At 38.0% G+C, this 8,515-nt stretch overlaps 1 protein-coding gene across 1 annotated transcript in view; it reads right to left on the reverse strand.

Annotated features, from left to right (window-relative positions):
- Btbd9 (BTB domain containing 9) overlaps positions 1-8,006 on the reverse strand; it is a 403,587-nt gene extending 395,581 nt beyond the window's left edge. The window contains exon 1 of the mRNA XM_048805236.1: positions 7,973-8,006. The gene's annotated coding sequence lies outside the window, so the exon portion shown is untranslated. The remainder of the gene's footprint in view (positions 1-7,972) is intronic.
- Positions 8,007-8,515: the final 509 nt, after the last annotated feature.

The following is an 8,515-nucleotide window of genomic DNA, read 5'->3' on the forward strand; positions in this document are numbered from 1 at the left end:
ATCAGAAACTGGGAAGTGTTCATAGTTCTGCTGGGTAAGACCTGTGCAAATCATTTCAAGCCCCCAAGACTGAGTTTCTACCTTGGAAAAGGTTGGAGTAGGGAGTTAGGCTGTATTCTGTGATCCTTCAAGTTCTGTAACTAAATAATATATGTAGAAAACGATGCTTCATATACTACTGGATGTATAAATTGGTTCAGCTTTTTGGATAGTTTGACTCATCAAAATTTTAAATACATAAAGTATTGCAGATTACAGCATTGTTTATAATTTCAGAAAGCTGGAGGTACTAAATGTCCATCAATACAGTGAGCGGAAAATAAACTGTAATGCATTCAAACAATGTAGCCATTGAAAAGAATAAAGTAGAGCTGCAGTTTTGACCTGAATTCCAAAGGACAGTGACATGAGCAAGTCTCAGTACTATAGGATCCATTTATGTAAATATATGTATGTATATAAGTGTGTCTATGTACATATATGTATATGTACACATCTGGCACTTAGAAGGCACCTGCATATTTATTGAACTAAATTAAATAAACGTAGACATAGGAAAAAGGAATTTCAAGCATACACTATTAACACAGCAACCCCCAGGGACGAGGGTGGGAGTGAGGGAAGATTAAAAATAAATGGAAAGTTTTATGTTCAAACTCAGTGTATTTCTGAAATATTTCCTTCTTTTAAAAAAAATATATAAAGTCTTTCATATAAATGAAATTTCAAAAAATTTTAAAGTATAACATTAGAAAAGTGATAAAGTTTGTCAAAAGGATGCATTGTTGGGGCTGGGGTTGTGCCTGGCATGTGTGAAGTACTAGGTTTGATCCACAGCACCACATAAAAATAATAAAATGAATTAAAATAAAGGTATTGTGTCTATCTACAATTTTAAAAAGTAAATTATTTGTTTTTAAGTTGTAGATGGACATAATACCTTTATGGTATTGTGTCTATCTACAATTTAAAAAAGTAAATTATTTGTTTTTAAGTTGTAGATGTACATAATACCTTTATTTATTTATATGTGGTGCTGAGGATCAAACACAGTACCTCACGCATGCAAGGCAAGTGCTCTACCACTGAGCCATAACCTCAGCCCCCCAAAAAAATTTTTTAATAAAAAAAATTTTATTAAAAGGATGCATTGTTTAAATGCATTTGACCTCTGACTTGTACCTTACAGAGAAACGATGCAATGAGAAATGAGTGAACACTGAAGCAGACAGAATTTCAACACAAAATTTTTAAGAATTAGCTAAACATCTGCCCAAATGCAAATCTTGGATGGGGAGTGAATAGGCCTTTCTTCCTGGTGTCCCACAGGAAGCATCAATAAATTCAATGAGCTGAAATAATCTTAGCCTAGGCTAGAGACACAAATGTGGGACCCCATGCCAGTCTTAGCAATCAGTTATAGAAACATATATGCCCATCTTAAAAATCTCTTGACTATTTAAATCAAATATTTTCACTAAGTTCTCCCTTCCCCTAATAGTCTGCAGGTATTTGATTACCTCATTTCTGCTTTACTAACCAAGATTATATTCCCTTATCACATTTTCCACATTTCTCATTTCTTTTCAAATATTTTTAAAATTACAAAATCACTTTATTATGCAGTACATTTCTTGGTGTTCTCTCTCAAAGTCTCTAGTGATTGAGGTTCTTTTCAATTTTATAAATACTTTCAGTGGAATGTAAACAAATCTTAACCACAGTATAATTCTGAGAGTACTCAGTATTTAAAAATCTCACTATTTTACCTTTTAATTCAGAAAAATACAAAATTCTTATTCTGGCATTTTTACACAATACACAGGTTTGCATTTTTGGAACAGAGGAAGCCTAGGACCCTTCTTTTTTTTAGACACTTCAGCGTTATTTGCCTTATTAGCATAACCTCTACTGCTTTCTATAAGCAAGAGAATCTATGGGAAGAATGTGTTTAAAAATGGAAATTCTGAAAGGAAACCATTCACACAGCTCAGTTCCAAGAAGATCTCTTCTCAACTAATATTCTAGTCAACAACTGGAGACGGCTTACTTGGAGGGCAGCCCAGCAGAATCACAAAGGAAGAGAGAGGAGGTGATAAATATGACCCCTAAATACCAACTAAAAGTTCACCACTCTTACTTAACCTATGCCCTAACCTAGAGATTACAAAACAAATGACAACTACCATTTCTTCCCTGGTCTTACTTCCCCCACAATTAACAAAAGATACTGCAAAACCAAGTTATTTATAAGTCTTAGCATTCTTAAGTCTTTTCCATAGAAACGATGGTGCAATATGTGGTGGCCAGCCCACAAATGCCTATTTATTCCCAAGGTGCCTTAAGGAATAAGTGCTATGGAAACTAACCAGATGAGTAACAACCTGGGGAAATGAGATCTATTTGGGAAGAAAAAAGAAGGGCATCCGCTCCAGGGAAATAGGCAGCAAACTCTTTTCCATCCTCCTCATGCTCCCAGTCAGGGCTGAGGGGATGAGGGGTGGAAGTCACTGGGTCCCACCAGGTATTCCTATTCTGCCTTCTTCCCTTTCAATGGTCTCATCTGCTGATTTTCCATGGGGTTTCACTCTCTTGGTTCACTCCTCAGTAGAACACAGCATCAGACATTTTACCAACTCTCCCGTCACTTTGAAGCAGCAGCGGCCACAAGAGTGGCTCTTTTCCACATGTGGCTACCAAGCACTTAAAAACATGGTTAGTCAAAATTGATAAGCTGTAAGTATAAAATATACATTATATTTCAGAGACTTAGTAAATTTCATTTTATTTTACTGAGTTCATACTGAAATCATATTTTAGGTACATTAGGCACTATAAAATTCATTAGGTTGCACAAATTAATTTTACCTGATTCTTTTTGCTTTTTTTTCTTCAGCATTCCCACTGGAAATTTTTTAATTATGTATGTAACATATATTGTAGCTCACACTTCTGGTGGACAGCACTTCTTTACAGATTGTCTTGGAAGGGCAGTAAAAAGTATCCAGTCACACTGCCTGAATTCAAATCTGAGCACCACCAATTACTACCATGTAACCTGTGATGCACTACTTAACATCTTTCTCTTCTATAAAATCTAACCTTTGATATACTACTTAACATCTTTCTCTTCTGGAAAATGTGGGTAATAATAAAATGCCATCTCAGAGAACTATTGGTAAAATTAAATGAGGTAAAGTAAAGCAATTACTAGGGGCCTAACATAAACACTACTCAATAAATATTTACCATTACTACACTTCTACAGCAACAACTACTACTACTATTCACTAATAGTACATAATGAAGAAAAAGACAAAGATAGAAGTAGGTAGAAAGATGGAGAAAGATTTCTTTGTTTCATAGAATCAAGGCAATTCATAGAAAAGTCTCTTTTCAAAGCCCTGGGGGTAAACTTATGAAATAACATCTCCATTTTACTAGATAAAAATGTTTAGAGAAAGCATGGGAATACACAGATAAGGGGCCCTGGCTGGTGTTTCTACAGCAGGGTAAAGAACCTCAGCCCAGGCTCTGTAGGACCTGGGCCCTGACTCTCTTACTAGCCAAGTCAGCTCTCCTCTTTGGCTTTTGTTAACCTCACTTGTAAACAAGAAGGGCTAAAAGTTTTCTAAGTCCACTGCACCTATATATTCTTCTCCCCTCATCCCAAACAGGACCACAGGACAAGAATGACTATACAGGATGCCAACACCATAAAAACATCCAACATAAGCACTGATTGTGCTAGTGCCAGGCCCTCTCATTTGTTGAGCCTACAGTAAAAGCCAGGGATGCACAGCTGACAGCTGTTCTGAGATGTCCACGTCTCCTTTCACACCAGGTCATTAGCGTACCTGGAATAACTACATGGACTCCAATTTGGATGAACGGTTCAACTTAAAATGCTTAGTATTTGCTAATTTTGTTTCTTTTCACATCATGTTCTAAAGCAAGTTTGTGATAGTCACACTAGCACTGTATTTTTATTATAGCCTTTCCCAAAATGGACTTGAGGAGGTCTGAAAGCCTTATAACTTCCTTTTCACTGACCTCCTCAATTATTAAGTACTCACTGGGCACACGATGCCATTCCTTGAAATTAATTTTCACAATTAAATAGACCTTTAAAGCTTCTAATTCATTTCCCAACTCTCATTTTTCAGATATGAACAGAGAATAATCATCATCTTGTGGCTCATTATACATGCTATAAAATATTTCACCCCAGCTGTGAAGCTGGCCATAGTAAATATGTTTTGTTGCCTTAATCAAGATTTATGACAATATAATAACGTTATTTTTAAAGACCACGTGCCAAAGTAATTCCTAAATTAATAAAAATATTTAGCACTTAACCTATAACACACTTTAAAATTATCACACAATCTTGCAGGTAGCTATTTGCCCATGTGCCCAGGGCCAGTAACAATTGATGGAAGGCCTGTCACCAAGCCTATTTACTTGATTTATTTTACACTAGCCTTCTAAGGCCACATACATAATGGGTCCTCACTTTGTGATGGGAAAATAAATTATTTAGTCTGAACAACCTGACAGTGCTACTATGAAGTTATTACTTCACTGAGAGGGGGGAAATTCCCTTATTAGCCTTTTCTTCATGCCCAAATAAGAACACTGTTAGTGAATATTCACAGATACCTAGAAACTAGAGATGGGAAGAACTTAAGAATCATAACCATGGCTTTTTACGAACAAGAAAACTGAGAGACTTGTTGAAGGCCACAGCCGTTCAGGGGTAGAACCTGGGATAAATAAGGAAAGATAAGGCACTGGGATCTCAAAGTCCTCACTATCCCTATGGGGTGCCAAGGAGGATAAAATAAAATGCCCGAAGTAAAGAGTACAATGTCAGACATTTTTTTTTTTTTTTAGTTGTAGGTGAACACAATGCCTTTATTTTTATTTTTTTAAATTTTTTTTTAGTTGCAGTTGGACACAATACCCTTATTTTATTTATTTATTTTTATGTGGTGCTGAGGATGGAACCCAGTGCCTCACCCACTTAGGCGAGCACTCTACCACTGAGCCACAACCCCAGCCCAATGCCTGACATTTAATAGTCATTTTCCTTCCCAGAGTTTCCTCCCTCAATATCCCCATCTTTTGTTATTGTTGTTATAAAATATAATTTAGGATGATGCACTCTGGTGATGATTTTCTAACATGTATACTGCATTCACAACAGATAAAGTAAATTAGACTCCATTCAGGAACAGATAAACCCTCACCTGAGAGGCTCCAGAGGAAGCAAGCACCTGATCCTAACTCCCATTAGTTAAGTCTCTACTCTCCAAAAGTTTCAAGAACTTTCAACTCACTGGACTGAGCCCAAACCAGCTTCCTCAAGGTTGAGAGTATGCCAAGTTTACAGTTAGCTTTTCAACCTCATGTTCCACATACACTCTCTAATCCCCTGTCTAGTTTTTATTCCAACTTTCTCCAAGATTATCTATCATCCTGGTCTCCTCTTTCCAAACTCAACTTCATTCCTGAATCTATGGAAGTCCCACAACCAGCCCATCACTCCACTGAAACTACTCTCACAAGGCTAACTATGACTTCTGAACTAAAACAATCAAGCCACTTTTCCATCCTTACCTTCCTGTGTCACTCTGTAGCATATGACACCTTCCGCCAGGGTCTTCTTGAAGCTCTCTACTCCCCTGGCCTCTGTAACACTCCACTGTTCTCCTTTTACCTCTTGGTCTCTTCGTTCACTACTGCCTCCTTAAGAAGAGTTCCATTCTCCAGGGTGATGCCTTCCAGCTGTGTTTAGTTACCAATCCTCTGGATATCAACTGCCACTTAACAATTTCCAAATCTCCAACTCTAGCCCAAATCTCTCTTCTGAGTTTCAGACTCACATGTACAGATTCATATGCCTGAGGTATGATGCCACTGAATGTCCCCACTGGCTCCTCAGCTCAACTACCGAACTTATCCTTCTCTGGTAGAGATTTTCTGAAGAGCACAGAAAAAGGTAACAGAATGCCATCAGTATCAACCTTCCACAACTCAGTTGTAACATTATTGCCACTCTGTAGTATAGAAATAGAATGCCTAATCAGATATGTATTACCTCATTTGGGAAACAAAGTACCAATGTGTAAAAGCAAACAAGAGTACATAAGGCTAAGCCTCCCTACACTAAATGCTTAGCCTTCGGATAAGAATCGGCTGAGCCTGTGACAGCACAAACAAACTCTGCTTCCTATTGAATGCCCTGGTGTCCTGTGTCTTTGTGCATATCTGCCTCCGCTGTCCTTTATTGTTTTTTCTTTTTAATAATTTTTTTAGTTGTCAATGGACTTTTATTCTTAGTTATTTATATGCAGTGCTGAGAATCGAACCTAGTGCCTCAAGCCCAGCCCTCCTTTATCATTTGTTTGTTTTAAAAAAATACCTGAGACCGGGTAATTTATGGAGAACAGAAATTTACTTGATCATAGTTCTGGAGGCTGGGAAGTATAAAGTCAAGGAGTTAGCACTTTCAGTTGTCTGGTGACGGGTGTGTCCTCCAGAGGAGAGAAGCAGTATGTCCCCCTGTGGCAGAGGAACAAGGGAAAGCTAACTAAATGCTGTGTGAAAGGAGAAGCCTCCACAGCCTAATCATATCTATCTCTCTCTCTCTCTCTCTCTCTCTCTCTCTTTTATTCCAGAGTCCTTTGTCTTAAAAGTGACACCACCACACAATAATCCATGCTAGACCTGAAAGTCTCCCTTGACTCCTTCTCCTGGACCCCACCATATCTAATTAGCTCTGATTTCACCTCCTGGATATTCCTCAAATTCATCACTCCTACACCTAAAAGCTTCTAGATCCAGTTTCAATTACCCCTCACCTGGGGGTAATTACATCAAGAGCTTCACAACTATTTCCCTGCCTCCTATTTTGTCCCCCTTAATTCCACCTCCACTTTGTCTGCAGAAGTAATCTAAAATGAAAATGTAATCATGCTACTCCCCTGCTTAACACTTTTCTAATGATTCTCCAACTAAAGAGTTCTCAGGTTAGACCACTCTCTACACCCATTAGGCATGGCCTGGAACATATCTCTCAACCTCTATATTTTCCCTTGTGGATGTCCCACAGGATTGAATGAGAGAATACCTATAAAGCACTTAGTACAGTTCCTGGCATATACTATTAAGCTGCTTAACAAATGAGAGTCAACAATGATCACATTATTGGGCTAGTACACAAGTTCATTGCCAGGGCAGAATGGGCCCTCTTTAAACCAACCTTGCTCACTGCTCTAGGCCCCTTCTGAGGACACGCTGCCTCTCACATTCTGCTCCAGAAACAGGAAGCTAGTTATGGTTACTTAGCCTTACATACCTCCCCATCTCTCTAACAAACATTCTCCCCTCACCCACTAAATAGGGAAGACCCTATTTTGTAAGCCTAGTGAAGTGTCACCTTCACCAAGACACCTTCTCTAAGCACCAGAGCTTATTAAGTTTTCTCCTCAAATCATTAGCTAAGTATCTTAGCACATAAATTCTAATAGTCTTCTGGATATATTTCGATCACAGCTTTTACCATTTTACACTATAAACATCTAACTTTAAAACTGTCTCTCCCTCTAAGATTACAAATTCTTTGAGGGAACAGACCATGAAACATTCTCCTTTGTACCCACTATACCTATTATAACCTAGCAAGAGGTCTACACACATATCTTAAATGAAAGAGAAACTGCCTGGACCACTACTCCCCAATTCCACCTGAGATTAATTTTTTACCTTAAAGCCACACCAGACTCTAATACAACTACTTATGTGGAAGTAGAAGCTAGAGTGGGGCTGAGGTGGGACAGCACATGGGCCTGGGTTCAATCCTTAGCACCACATTAAAAAAAAAATAAATTACAATAAAGTATGTATCCATCTACAACTAAAAAAAACTTTTAAAAAAAGAAAAGAAGTTAGAGTGGGAGCTACTCACCAGCCCACTTCATGCCTATGTGCTCCTAGATGTAATCCAGCCTGAAACAGAATGCATGAGTGATTTCAGAAGTTTCTCAATCACTGACAAATAAATGCAGGCAACAAAGAATTAATTGAAGGCCCTAGAGAAACACTGACAAGAGGTAGCAAAAAACAGTTTCTCTAGCCTTAGGAGAACTGACAAACTCTCATGGGGTGATTTCTCAATGTCAAAGGAATTACATTACCACTGAAAGAAATGGCACATAATTACTTCAATAGTTAACAAAGTATACATATTTTTATATTTAGATAATTAAACATTGAATTGAGGGTGACAGAACTACAGAGAGCCAAGGAATCAGTGAAAACGGTGCAAAGGCACACAAGATTATTACTCCTACAAAACACCAAACCAATTATCAGAGAGAAATCCCCCCAAGCCACCAAATATGTATGTAAATGAAGAGATGGCTCCATAGTGGTGCTTTTAATGCAGGCCAGGAAATCTTGAGTAATGTTGGTGCACATTAGTAAGGTGATGAGCCAAATTAGGAGTTTA

The sequence above is a fragment of the Marmota marmota genome, unplaced genomic scaffold (assembly GCF_001458135.2).
Source record: "Marmota marmota marmota unplaced genomic scaffold, marMar, whole genome shotgun sequence".
Lineage (NCBI taxonomy): Eukaryota > Metazoa > Chordata > Mammalia > Rodentia > Sciuridae > Marmota > Marmota marmota.